This window comes from Macaca fascicularis, chromosome 15, assembly GCF_037993035.2.
Source record: "Macaca fascicularis isolate 582-1 chromosome 15, T2T-MFA8v1.1".
In the NCBI taxonomy this organism is placed as follows: Eukaryota; Metazoa; Chordata; class Mammalia; order Primates; family Cercopithecidae; genus Macaca; species Macaca fascicularis.
The window spans coordinates 91,833,486-91,847,920 of NC_088389.1; positions in this window are offsets into that span (position 1 = coordinate 91,833,486).

Below are 14,435 nucleotides of genomic sequence, written 5' to 3' on the forward strand. Positions count from 1 at the left end.
TGGGGAACTTAAGTGTGAGATGCCTGTTAAGCAGCCAAGCAGAGATGTGTTGAGACTGGAGATAGTGTTTTGGAATTTGCACTGTATAGGTGTTTAAATCCATGGGCCAGATGAGATCTCCTACAGAGAGTATAAAAAAAGAGAAGAGGTCTGACGACTGAGTCCTGGAGCAAAGCTACATGAAAAAGTAAGGGAAACGAGGAGAATCCGGCAAAATCATCTAAGAAAGGACAGCCAAAGAAGCAAGAGGAAAAGAAGGAGGGTTTGATGTGCCGTAAGCCAAACAAAGGAAGGGTTATAAGCAGGAGAGAATGATTAGCTACAACAAAGTCTGCTGGAAGATTAAGTACGAGGGGTGGAAACTGACCATCTAACGGGCGATGTTGACCCAAGTTTGGCATTGATGACTTCACAAGAGCAGTTTGAATGGAATAGTAGGAAGAAAAACACAATCGAAGTAAGTTTAGGAGAAAATGTACAGGAAGGAAATAGAGGCAAAAATAAGTATTTCCAATTGTGAAGGGAAGAAAAAGTGACATGGTAACTTGTAGGAGATGGGAGTCAAGGGAATTTTCATACTTCATTTTAGTTTTTTGAACGAGTCATATTATGACAAGTTTTTAAGGTGGTGGTAACTATCCAGAAGAGAAGGGGGATGTGACTATGATGGGTCCATGCCCTAAGAGGAGGCGGAATGTGTAGAGTCTTGTATACAAGTTGAGCAGTATGTCTTTGTTAGAATAATAGTCACTTATTAATTATAATAAAAGGGAACATATAAATATGTGTAACGGGCATATACTATATATATTACCTTAATGTCTACTTTTTAATTGGCTATCTTATGATAATGTTACTTCATAAATAAAATTAGATCAATACCACATGGTCTCACAGTATTTCAGAGCATGCGTCTTCCATAATTTATTTAATCAATTTCCTCTTATGGGACATTTTGGTTGTTTTTTGTTGTTCACTGATACAGAGAGTGAAAAGCCAGGCTCTTGGACTCTAGTACCCTGACTCTGTGCTTCTTGCAGAAGTCATCCTGAGCTAGTGATGTGGGGCTGCCCCTGTCCAAGCTTTATCCCCCCTCTAAGGTTGGAACCCTGCTCTACACTCAAGACGCAGAGCACAGACGGGAAGAATCACTTGATCCCCTGCTAATCACGCCACTTGTTCCAACCTCAGCCTCTACCAGCCAGAGGGATGTGCCCACTCTGTGCTGGGTAGGGCATAGGAGAGTTGAAATAGACACTGCTTCTTCCTGCTTTGCAACTCAAAAGAGCTAAAAAAAAAATCTGTAAATTGCCATGGGGCCATAGTCTCTAGCCTTGGAGTTTGAGAATGTTCTAGATCTAATTATATTAAATGTTTTCTTTTAAGAAACATTTTTAGAGATAGAAAAACTGAAAGCACAAAAAACCAAATAGCATGCTCTAAATTTCCCAGCAAAAAATAAAATTAAAAAAAAAAGCTGAGAATCCCACTCAGATCTGTCTAACACTAAAGCACTCTTTCCTCCCCACTTTCCACTGCGCTCCGTGTTTCACAAAGCCCTGCTCTCCCTCACTTCACAGCCTTCCCAGGCTTTCCAAGCAGAGCAAGGCAACCCCCTCCTGGGAACAGAGTCCACCCTGAGCCAAGGCCTCAGGGCTTCTTAGAGTGCAGGGTAGGCCCTTCCAGCTTTATCTCCAATGTCTCCTTCCTATACTCTGTGAAGCCACAAAGGCCACTTCCTAGTCACAGTCCCAGTGTATCCTGCAATCTCCTGCTCCTTTCCTTTCCTTCTGTCCTTTCTATGTCCAATGCCCTTCCTTAGCTATAAATTTTGTTCTACTCACTCTTCAAGTTCTGGCTTATATGCCACCTCCTCCAGGAAGATTCACCCAGTGTTATTCGGCTTGCCCACCTCAAAACTCCTACAGCAGTTTATCTGTCCCTGTCTCATGAGCCTTAACATTTACTATCTTGTTTGGAGGTCATTTTCACATATATCACATATTTTCTCCCCTAACTTCATCAGGCTAGAAGCTACTTGAGGGAAGGGATGTCTAAATTATCTAAGTAATTCCTCCTGTACTGGCCCAGTACCTGGCATAAAGTAGGCCCTTGTTATACGTTTGAAGGATGGATAAATGGATGGATGGATGGATAGATGGATGGATGGATAGATGCATGGATGGATGCATGGATGGATGCATGGATGGATTTCCTACCTATTCCTGGCTTGATAACTTTTTTGGGTGAGTTTATTTTGTTTTATTTAAATTTTAGAACCTGTCCTTACTGACATGGTTATGTAGAGCTGTCCCTAGTGCCTCAAAATTCCCTAATACATATCTTTCTTCCATTCCTGTTGTTGTTAGTTGCCTAGAAGCTCCAACCCTTCTCCATCTCATCTGCTTAAATATATTACTCTAGGTTTTTCATAATTACTTCACTCAAATATTCCTAGCTGAAAAGTAAAGTAATAGGCACTTATAATATAGTCTTGCCAGGAGCATCTGCATTTTAATAGGAAAAAATAGGCAAAAAGTACAGGTTTCTAGTAAAGGTATTTTAGACACCATGATAGGAGGTGGACAGAAACCTGCCTAATTGCCTATTCTCTGACTGGTAAGGGTGGTCCTGTGGCCAGGCTTCCTGTGGCTGAGTAGGAATTAACACAAGGAGTCCACATCATTTCCTTTCACCCCTACCTTGACCCAGGAATTGAGAGCAGAACATCTCATGGTTATTGTCTCAAATGATGGACACTTTTGGCCATGCTAGACACTTTGGCAGGCACTAACTTGGGGGCTGCAGAAGTCACAGTGCCCAAGAGTAGCTCTTCTCCATGGTTAAAGTGTACTAGCAAATCTGCAAGCTAGAGACCCTGGGCCAAGGGGGAGGGAGAAGGAAATGCACTAGTAAGGCCTAGCCCATGCTCTAGATGTCTGAAAACCAAGAGCAGGGATAGAGGCGCTTTCCACAGATGCACCAGGAGGTAGGAAGCCACCAATCTGCCCTTCTGGGCCCTCTCCCCAGGAGCAGGACATCAAGGGTATGTAGGAGAGTTCCCTGAGCTTAGGAAGGCCAAAGCAAGCAGGTTGGGAGATAGGAGTCACTACTACCCCAGCAGCTGAGCCCCAGTCTGTCTCCAGGGAAGTAGCCCCCTCTACCTAAGCCAGGCTGATCTTCCTAGCGTCCTACTCTGGAGATGTCTTGGCAGCAGTCAGGAAGCCAAGAAGAATCATTTGAGCACTTGCTCTGCACTGATCCCTGGGATCAGCAAGGCTATAAAAGAAGGACTCATTCATGGAGGAACCAAGGGGTAATGAACAGAAGTATGGGGCTTGGGACTGAACTCAGTTCCACCATTACCAGCTATGTAGCTTTGATCAAAACATCCACTTTTTATCAGGCTTCGCTTGGCATAAAATTATAATAAAATAGTACTTACTTAATTGATTGGGGAATAAGAAATGTAAGGCACCCAGCACAATGCCCGCACTTATAGTATGAGTTCAAGTAATGTTAGCAGTTGTCAAGGAGATTCCAGTCTGGCTGGTCTGTACATTAGAAATGATATTCAAGCAATGGATAGGAGAGAGAAGCAGCATTCCTAACACACATATACCACCAGCACATCCCACTTTCAGATCCATAAACCTACCACTGCCAAGGAGAGCTGGCACCAGCCACTGGATGCCCTGCTGCTCTTCTGGCCTGGCATCCAAGACCCTCCAAAGCATGTTCTGGTCTTAACTTCAATCTTCATTTGTATCCACTTCCTTCAAACCCCTGACATTCTGGCCACACCCAATCACTGCCCCTACTCTTATTGTTCCTGTCCCTGAGTCCTTGTGGGCTAATTATGCTGACTATGCTGTCACCAGTGTCAACACCCTCTCGATCACTCAAACCTAAATTAAAAAGCCATTTTTGCCTGGGCGCAGTGGCTCACACCTATAATTCCAGCATTTTGGGAAGCCAAGGTGGGTAGATCACTTGAACTCCCGGCCTAGGCAACATAGTGAAAACCCATCTCTACTAAAAATACAAAAATTACCCAGGCGTGGTGGTGCATGCCTGTAATCCCTGCTACTCGAGGGGCTGAGGCAGGAGAATCACTTGAACCTGGGAGGAGGAGGTTGCAGTGAGCTGAGATCACACCACTGCACTCCAACTTGGGCAACAGAGTGAGACTCTGTCTCAAAAATAAATAAAATTAAATTAAAATTAAAAATTTCTTTTTTAAAAAAGCCCTCTTCTCCAGGAAGTCTCCCTAACCTCCAAACTGGAATAAAACTTAACCTCCTCTTAGCTTCCACAACGCTTTTAAGGTTTGTGACTCCAGAATGGAATGCTCTGTATTTTCTCAAGTCCCTCTTTGAAGTGCAAGTAAATCAAAGGCATAAGGACTTTCTGCCAAGTTTAGAATGCTCTGGATGTAACAATACACTGAGAAGGGACACGGGGCACAATTAAGCCACCCTTGCTTATTATTCACCAAACCCAGAAGGCTCCAGCCACCATGCTCCATTCCCAAGACAGCAGCCTCATGCTGCCTTCAGCGGCTAGTTCTAAGGTACCTGTGGCTCTCCATCCCTTCTTAGTCCCTGGGGAAGTGGAGCTCTTCTGTCTGAACCTTAGATCAATTGCTCTCCTGGCAGCCTTGAGACATTCCAGTTATTCTCATATTCATAGAATCTTCCTCTCAACTTTTCTGCTTTGTGTGGCTTTAAAACTGCTCCCAATATCTGCTTCATTTTGCTGTTCACACAAGTCTTCATGTTTCTCAGATTTTAAAAACATATTCTCTATCTTTGATATTAGCCAGACATCCTTGGGCACTTCTCTGATCATGCCCCCCATGCAGGCTACTGGCTCTCAACGTTAAACCCTGCAAAGCTCTCTGCCTTGGGCTTTCATCAAAGGAAACCACAGGAAACCCACCCTTATACTTGCTGTAGCAAAATCATTGAGGGCCCTGTCATCTAGATCATCGAATGTCTGCTATAAAAGCCACCCATGTGAGACATTTCTTTGAGAATCTACTGCTTAGAAAAGCTCTTCCTTCTCCCCTGAGAAATGTTCCATAATTCTCTTCTGATCATGAGGATTATGTAACAGTTCATGCCCCAGTTTTGGTTTTTAGCTGCCAAGAGCTTGGCAGCTAAAGAAGGCCTTGTTAAAGAAACTTAGCTTATTGTTCAATTCTTATGCTTCTTCCTCTAGATTTCTAGATTTCTAGAACAATTCAGACTGTTCTGCTTGGGTCCTTTGATTATTCCTCCTAGGGGTATGGGTTCAACCTGCTGCCTCTGTCTGTCACTGGCGGGTCTATTAGTCATCCCAGGAGGATGGCACACACACAAAGCCTTCCCATCCTCTACACCTCCTTATTCCTAGACCTTTCTGTCTTGTGTTCTATTTTTCTGGAATGTAGCTTGGGAATTTAGGGAGTCCTAATATTTGAGATGAGAGTAAAAAGAAAGAATTGAAAAGTTAGTTCCCTTTTCCCCTTTTTAAAGAAAAACTGGTTTTATTTTTATCAAATATATACATGACCATAATGTAGATACAATTTTACACCTATTTTAGTTGATTCTTTTAGTGTTACTTTAAGTAATTTTCATAGAGATTATTTCTATTTATATTCAGCTCTTTCTTGGCTTTTCATTTTAAGAAGTACTCATTGACTTACCACTATGGAACATGAGGATGTAAATCCCATTTGCCACCATCACAATCACCAGCTCTCATCACCATCACACCACTTCTCACCTCCCCCTATTCTCAGTAAGTCATATAGAAACTTTGATTCAAGTAATATTTGTTTATGTTATTATGATTACATAAGTGCTATAGCTGAGCCATGTAGTATACTACAATTTCTTTTCCTTTCCAGCACAACATTTTGTTTTTCCTGAATTTAACATCTTTTAATATCTTCATTGTTTGTTTTTTCACTTGCTTGCTTTTATGTTCTGATCACTAATTTAACCTCAAGTCTGCCCTCCAGTTGTGGCTCTCTCTTCATACCTTCAAGGACAGTAAGTATTCTATTGCTTTCCTCTTCTAGATGAAATCTCTCCCAAAGCATTTTGACCTGTTTGAATATGGACTGGTTGATCTCCAAGTCCACTACACAGCAGCAGTAAAAAGCCCTACTAGCCAAAGGAGAAAACTGTTATCTGAACCTGGTAAGAGATGTATCTATGGGAAAGGGGTCACCCAGTGGGAGTCATGGTCCTACATAGGATGCATCCTCTGCCAAACTGAAGTTCAGAAGGGATGAACATGAGCGATAAATACTACAACCTTAGTTTCTTCCTGCTGATCTCCTGCCCACATCTCTATTGGTCAAACCCATTGGTAAATCCACACGCAAGGGAGCTCAGATAATGTAGTCCATAGACATCAGTCTCCTGAAGCAAAGAGAAGGATAGAGACTATAACTGAAGAAGCAAACTAAAAATAACTAGCAAATCATGTCTTTCTATTTTTGGTTTATTCGTTATTTCAGAATAGCACATTCACTGGTAACTTTCTGAGAAAGGGCACATGAGAGGTAAATTACTTAAGTATTTATAAATGCAAAAAATATCTTTCTGCCTTAAGCTAAATTGATAGTTTGGCTGGATATAGAATTCAAGGTTGGAAGTAATTTTGCCTCTATATGCAAATTCATCTTCTACATTTCATTGTGCCTTCTCTCACATTTCTATGTCATTGTGTTTTTATGCCTTTTAAATAATCATTTCACTATAATTTTAATGAAGCTTTAGGGTGGAGACAGAGGTAAATGGATGTATTTATTTCCATCTTCATCTGGGAGTCCAGTGATTGCTTCTCAAGGGTGCGATCAAACAAACGCATACAGTTTAAATAAACTTGTCTCACTCATGCACTTTTTTTTACATGGGGCAGAATCAAAGGAGACATTCACACCAGGTTAACTGTTTCATTGAATTATTCACAAATCTATCAATAGAACACTAATAGGACGACTCTCCTTAGAGTTTTTTAATAAAAGGATTACTCTCCTTAGAGTTTTATGTTATATATTTGAGTAATATTTTCAGTTCTCAAAGCACTTTTTCCTATTCATTTTCATTGGTCCTTGAAATGATTCTATGAAGTAGACAGGGTAGGCATTGCTATCCCACTTACAGATAAGAAACCTGAAGCTCAAAGAGGTTGACTCATTTATCCAACTTAGTGGCAGAGACAAGGTTCAAACCTAGGTCTTGAATGCCAAGGTTAGTGCCTTTCCTTCCATCCATGCTTTCTGCAAAGGCGATATTTATGTTTTTATAAACCACTCAGAATGGCAATCAAAGTGGTTTTGGATTCATTTTCCACAGAGTGCCCACATTGGCTCATGACAGTATTTGGACCATCTGTGGAAGATTAAAGAATCATAAGATCTCTGGACTCCAGAACACTTGGGCACAGGGTGGGGAACGTCACACACCAGGGCCTGTCGTGGGTGGGGGGAGGGGGCCAGGGATAGCATTAGGAGATATACCTAATGTAAATGACGAGGTAACAGGTACAGCACACCAACATGGCACATGTATATATATGTAACAAACCTGCACATTGTGCACATGTAAAGTATAATAACAATAAAAAAATAGTTAAAAAAAAATCTCTGGATTCCAACTCTAAGAGATTCTGATTTATAAGGTCTGAAGTGCAGACCAAGAATATCTATTTTGTTTTTAGATTTTTTTGTTTTTTGAGATGGAGTTTTGCTCTTGTTGCCCAGGCTGGACTGCAATGGCACAATCTCGGCTCATTGCAACCTCTGCCTCCAAGGTTCAAGCAATTCTCCTGCCTCGGCCTCCCAAATAGCTGGGATTACAGGCATGCACCACTATGCCCAGCTAATTTTGTATTTTTAGTAGAGACAGGGTTTCACCATATCGGTCAGGCTGATCTCGAACTCCTGACCTCAGGTGATCCACCCGCCTCGGCCTCCCAAATTGCTGGGATTGCAGGCGTGAGCCACCGCACCCAGCCAATGATATCTATTTTTAAATAGCTTTCTAGGTGATATTGGAATGTAGCTTGATTGAAAACTGCCCCCCTAAAAGGAGTGGAAGTGGTCTGGAGGGTCCCGTAGGCTTCAAGGCCGGGGTAAGTGAATGGCAGTTCCCAGAATGTAACCATTTAACCTTTCAGACAGCAGCCATCTCAGCCTGCCACAGTCTAAGCTAACAACTTCATCTCTTCCACTCCTTCCCAATGACCTCGTCGGACCTCACTTCTGCCCTCATTACCCAGCCCTGCCCACTCACACAATGGAGACTCTCTTGCCAGCTCCCCTGGCTGCTCCATTTTAGCTTGTAAGACTTCAGGGACTCAACTTCCTGAAAATACTAAAGTGAAACACTTCCTCCCTAATAACTTAGGACCTCTTATGGAACTTAGTTCTCTAAGGAGCCAGAGGGAAAAATAAGAAAGCACTCTGCTCAGTCTCTGATTGGTGGCCACAAAAATGTTATCCCAGGCTCTCAGGTGGTCTCCTAGCTGGGAAATACAAAATCCAAATACCTTTAGGTCAGAGATGGAGCACCTTGGCATCTAAATGCCAGTAACTATGTATGAAGCCCTCATGGTACACAGTGGAGGAAGCCAATTTTCTAGAACCTGAAGGTCCCTGAGCTGAAGAAGGTCAAAGAATGACAGAGAGAAAGAGAAGAGGACTGAAAAACAAGAGTCTCAATGTTTTATTTACCAATGAGAGTATGAGAAGACTGAGCCTATTCAGAGAACCGATGGGAACAACCACCATAGTAACTTAGCAAGGGATACAGAAAACCTCCAGGAAAGAACTGTCCTAAGGCAGGGGCTGGTGCCTGAGCTTATACACAGTAACTCAGCCATTGGAGAAGAGGGATGATTTTGCATATTCTGTAATGTCCTTACCCTTGAACCCCAAGGTGTGCCCCAGTGATATGGTCTGGCTGTGTTCCTATCCAAATCTCATCTTGAATTCCCATGTGTTGTGGGAGGGACCTGGTGGGAGGTAATTGAATCATGGGGATGGGTCTTTCCCACACTGTTCTCATGATAGTGAATAAGTCTCATGAGATCTGATGGTTTCATCAGATAAATCATCAGAATAAGTCTCATGAGATATATGGAGGAGTTTTCCTGCACAAGCTCTCTCTGCCTGCTGCAATCCATGTAAGATGTGACTTGCTCCTCCTTGCCTTCCACCATGATTGTGAGGCTTCCCCAGTCATGTGGAACTGTAAGTCCATTAAACCTCTTTCTTTTGGAAATTGTCCAGTCTCAGGTATGACTTTATCATCAGTGTGAAAAAAAGACTAATACGCCCAGGGTACCTACCACTTCCAGAGTCCTCTTTTAAGGTGTCTCTTCCACATAAGTCACCTTGCTCTTAACACAAGACCCCAAGCCCCTAGCCCAGAAAATGGCCTGGAGTGGGAATGCAATCCAAGGGTAGTCAATGGAGGCTAAAGCAGAATGTGAGGTAGCTAGGAACAGGAGGTCTCAAACAGCCAGTGGTTGCTCATGCCTGTAATCCCAGCACTTTGGGAGGCTGAAGTGAGAATAGCCTGAGCTCAAGAGTTCGACACCAGCCTGGGCAACATAGCAAGACCTCATCTCTACTAAAAATAAAAAGTCAAAATTAGCTGAGCATGGTGGCATGCACCTGTAATCCCAGCTACTTGGGAGGCTGAGGCAGGTGGATCACTACAGTCTGCAGTGAGCCATGATCATACCACTGCACTCCAGCCTGGGCAACAGAGTAAGACCTTGTAAGAAAAAAAATTAAAAAAAAAAAAAAAAAGAGGTCTCAAATAGAGGAGGCCAACTAAGCAAGCCAATCTGATTCCTAAAGAAATTAGTTTATTTAACAAATATTTATTGAGCACCATGTTTAGACATTTTAAAAATCTTATTTAATAAATGCTTCTACTGCATGTACTCTGTGCCAGACACTAATCTATGTGCTTTATAAATATTAATTCATTTAATTTTCATAACAGCTGTATAAGTTAAACTACTATTTTTATCTCTTTTTAAGGTAAAGAAAACTAAAGGTGCAGAGAACCTAAGTAATTTGCCCCAAGGTGTATCAATTAATCAATTAATTATTGAGTAGTAAAGACACTCTTTTATGTATTTGAGATAGATCAATAAGCAAAAGAGACAAAACTCTATGCCCTCCTCATACTGATAATTTTTGGTTTGAATGTTTAAAGAGAGAGTCAGTTGAGTGGCACTGGGAGCAGAAGCTAAAAAAACCAAAACAAAAAACCAACTTGAAAGCTGACAGGGAGGCCATGTGGCAGCAAAGTGTTCGAAAGGAAGGTAAGGGAGGTGACTGCAGATGATAGAAAAGTTAAAGGCCAGTGAACTGAGGGTGAGGGCCCAGTAGGAGAAGCAAGTCACATGAAGACCTGCCTGTTGCCAGCAATGTCATGTTCATGAGGCCCAGATTCTTCCTAGAGCCCCTAAGGCCCAGGTATGCAGTTGAGTTTTTTATCCTCTTATTTCTACAATAAGACCACCAGTACTGAATATGAGTAATTTTTGTTCTTCATATTTTTAAGAGCCTCCAACATTCAGCCCTCTGGTGCCCATTATAATCCCTTATGAAACTAAGGACTGCACAAAGCTAAACCCAAAAAGCCAGGATGCACAAAAAATCTCCTTGAAAGGTTAAAAGCATGAAATTGCACTGTTTTGGGACAAGCACGACCATGGAGAGAGGCACAAAGGTGGGATGACAATCACTCCTGCTTCAGAGAAGTGCAGGGCTGGCACAGGATAATGCCCTTGGGGATCAGCCTCAGTTAACCACCAACTCAACAGAAACAGTGGCGGAAGTCCTAGACCTGCAATTCTCCACTTCAACCAGCAGGCTGTGCAGCAGCACGTCACTGCAACGTATGCATTTAACAATGGCCGTGTCACATTTGTTTCTGGGGAGTAAGGTGGGGTAACTTCAGCATCATCAACAGGGCTAAGAAGAAAGGTCCTCTCCCTCCACCTGGAGGGCAGCGACAGCTGAGAAAGCTGACATTTCTGAAGTAACATTGGGGAAGAAACAAAGCAAAATGGCAGTCACATGTGGAAACTGAGGATTTTATGAGCACATCTGAGACGCCCCATGGGAACTCTCAGAAACAATTTGGAAGCATTTAATAGGAGACTGGACATATTGCAATAGCATCTTGTAGTTAAAACAAAAATAATGGTTTGTTTTTTCCCTGAGAACCCATTTAAACCTTCAGGTTGATGTGATGTGGGTGAACATGAGTAATTCTTTGATTTTCCTTTGTCTCACCTCAGTTGATGCTGTGCTGCATGGGGAAGGCTGTGTTCTTTAAAGCTGAGCCAAATCACATTGATCCTCATTCTCACCTCTGCTGTGTCTCTGGAAGCCACATTCCAGAGCACTGAGTCAACTTGATGATAGTAGGGAACACTCAGCAGGAAGCTTCAGTAATTCCAGTGCAAGTCAGAAAGAGTATTTGGCAGGGGTTTGCTCATTGGAATGTGGTCCATTAGGCAGGGGAGTCAGCCATGGTCAGAAAGACCTTCAGAGCTGGAAACTTCCATAGGAATTGGCTTTCCTTCACATCACAGACGAGGCAACTGATGAGATTTTGTGTGTCCACTGCAGGAATTTCACACAACCATACCTTCCTCCACATCAAGATTTACCAGCTCCTGCTACTCTCCCCAAGAAGAGGGCCAACCCTCCTAGTGCCCTAAGCAAATTGGCTTTCTCCTCTCATCCCTTTCCTTCACTGGTGTGTTCAGGACAATACTTGGGAAAGCTTATTTTTGACCAAAAATTCCAGCCTAACTTAATGAGCTGTATGGTCTTCAGTACGGCAAGGTCCCAAGAAGTTGCAAGATTGATGATGATGATGATGATGATGATGGTGGTGGTGATGATGAAGAACAGCAATAATGACAGTAGCAATATCCACTTTTTGAGCTGGGCACTATACTAAATACTTTATATACATTCCCTCACTGAATGTTCACCACTCTTCAGAAATAAGTATTATTCTCATAGTACCAATAGAGACACTGAGGTTCAAAAGTCAAGATATACACTCCAAGTTGCCAACTTAGTAAGTAGTAAAGGGAAGATTTGTACCCATATCTGCCTGACTCTGAAGCTCTTCTCTCCCCTCATCTCTTGTTAGATGAGATTCAATATCCACCTTCTCATTTCAGGAAGGAAAGGGAGATCAGGTGTTTGGGAGGCTGAACATACTGCACTAGAAGGCCATTTCTACCTTCGTTCTCTGTAACTGGTTCCCATTGACCAAGTCCATCTGCCTCCTACCTTCTTAGAGGTCCCAGGCATTTTCTACAGACTGGTAGGAAAACTGGGGAAGTCAAAAATCTTCTTATATTAAGAAAATATTAGTTTATTCAGTGGGGAAAGAAAACCTAGGGGCAAAAAGAGCCTAGAGAGTCAGTCTTGAGGAAAATCAAGTCAACCACATTCACAATCCTATTCATTTTCTAACCCATTTAAATGGAATTCTAATTGCATAAAACAACTAATTTTGCTCATTAAGGTTCAATTAAATTCATCTGAAACTCAGGATAATGGCATTGTTGTTGAACAGCCATATTAAAGATGAAACATAATCTCTCTTGACTCCATTTCCTTTGACAAAATGAAGTTCAGCTGCTAATGAGCCCACAATACCAGGCTTCGTTTATAAAATGGCAACAAAGAGTGCCAGTTTTTGAACAGCAGTTTTTTTATTATCATCATCAACAGCCATTTCCTTTGTCACCAAAATACACAGAAATGATTACGAGGCCTTTTTTTCTCATTATGGCTTTGATTTTGGGGTAAAAATATGAAATGAATAGCTGCATAATCATATCACAGTAAAATCACACATTGAAAGTCCATAGGGGGTGGCCTCAAAGCCTTGATGCAGGGCATTCTATGAGCTGAGCAGACATTTCAATTTCCAGCCTTTCAGGTCTCAGACAATCCCTCCCCTAGAGTCTAAATCTCTTTGTTTCAGGGCAAACAAGAAATGCTTCTCCCTACCTAGGTGGCCCATACGCCTGTATTTTTATAGCCTCAGGAAAGAACCTGTTTGCTCTCTAGAGTCAAGAAAGAGTCTGTCTAGTGTGAGTCTGCCTTGGCAGACAGCCTTGTCAGCCTCTGGCACACCTAGTCCCTTCTATGGGCAGCCATCAGGATGGCAGCAGACTGCCATGACCCGCCTCAGGGCCTTGCTGTGTTCACAGCTAACCTCACCTGGCAGAGTGCCTGTGCCTGTCAGCCGTACTGCCACTTTCTAGCCCAGAGATGTCAATCTAGTGCCCAAAGTTAAGGCAAATGCTAACGTTACCAGGGGGTCCTTGCTCCCAGAGCTCCCATGATGGTGGCGGGCCGCTCCAAGATGGTGGCAAGCCTCATGTTCTCTGACCTGGGGTTCTCGGCCTCAGGGATTCCAAGGAATGGAATCTTGGGCCATGTGGTGAGTGTATAGCTCTATTAGAAACTGTGGGTCATGGAAGAGAACTGTGGAACCCAGTGACTAGTGTTCAGCTCGATTAGAATGAACCCGGGCACTTAGCCATGCAGGAAGAATGGCAAGCTTTTAGCCCGACTGGGAGTGGCAATGGGCGCCTTGCTAGACCAGGAGCACAGCGGACACCCTGCCGGATCTAGAGAGATGGAAGTCAGCGGCGGGTCTTTGGTGGCAGCAAACAGCAGTGGTAGAGGGTGCGTGAAAGCTCAGCTTGAGCCGTAACAAACACGGACCATAAGAGAGTGCAGCTGCAAGATTTAATAGAGTGAAAACAGAGCTCCCACACAAAGGGAGGGAACCCAAAGAGGGTAGCCCTTGCCAGCTCGAATGTCTGGGTTTATATCCCATTGTCCCTCCCACTGTGCTCTCAGGCGATAGATGATTGGCTATTTCTTTACCTCCTGTTTTTGCCTAATCAGCATTTTAGTGAGCTCTCTTCACTACCTGATTGGTCAGGTGTGAGCTAAGTTGCAAGCCCTGTGTTTAAAGGTGGATGTGGTCACCTTCCCAGCTAGGCTTAGGGATTCTTAGTTGGCCTAGGAAATCCAGCTAGTCCCGTCTCTCACTGTGAGCCCCTAGCCCAGTGTATTAGTCACAGTTCTACATAAAAACAGAACCAATAAGGTATATAGAGATTGATAAATACAGATGGTATAGATACAGATATATAGATATAGATATAGATGATTAGATAAAGAGAGATATATACGAGAGGGGATTTATTAGGGGAATTGATTGTGTGAGTAGGGAGGCTAAGTCCCATGATATGCTGCTTGCAAGTCAGAGAACCAGGGAAACCAGAAGCATGGTTCAGTCCAAGTTTGAGTTTGAGGACTGAGAACTGAGGAGCCACTGGTACATGTCCTGGTGTCTGAAGGC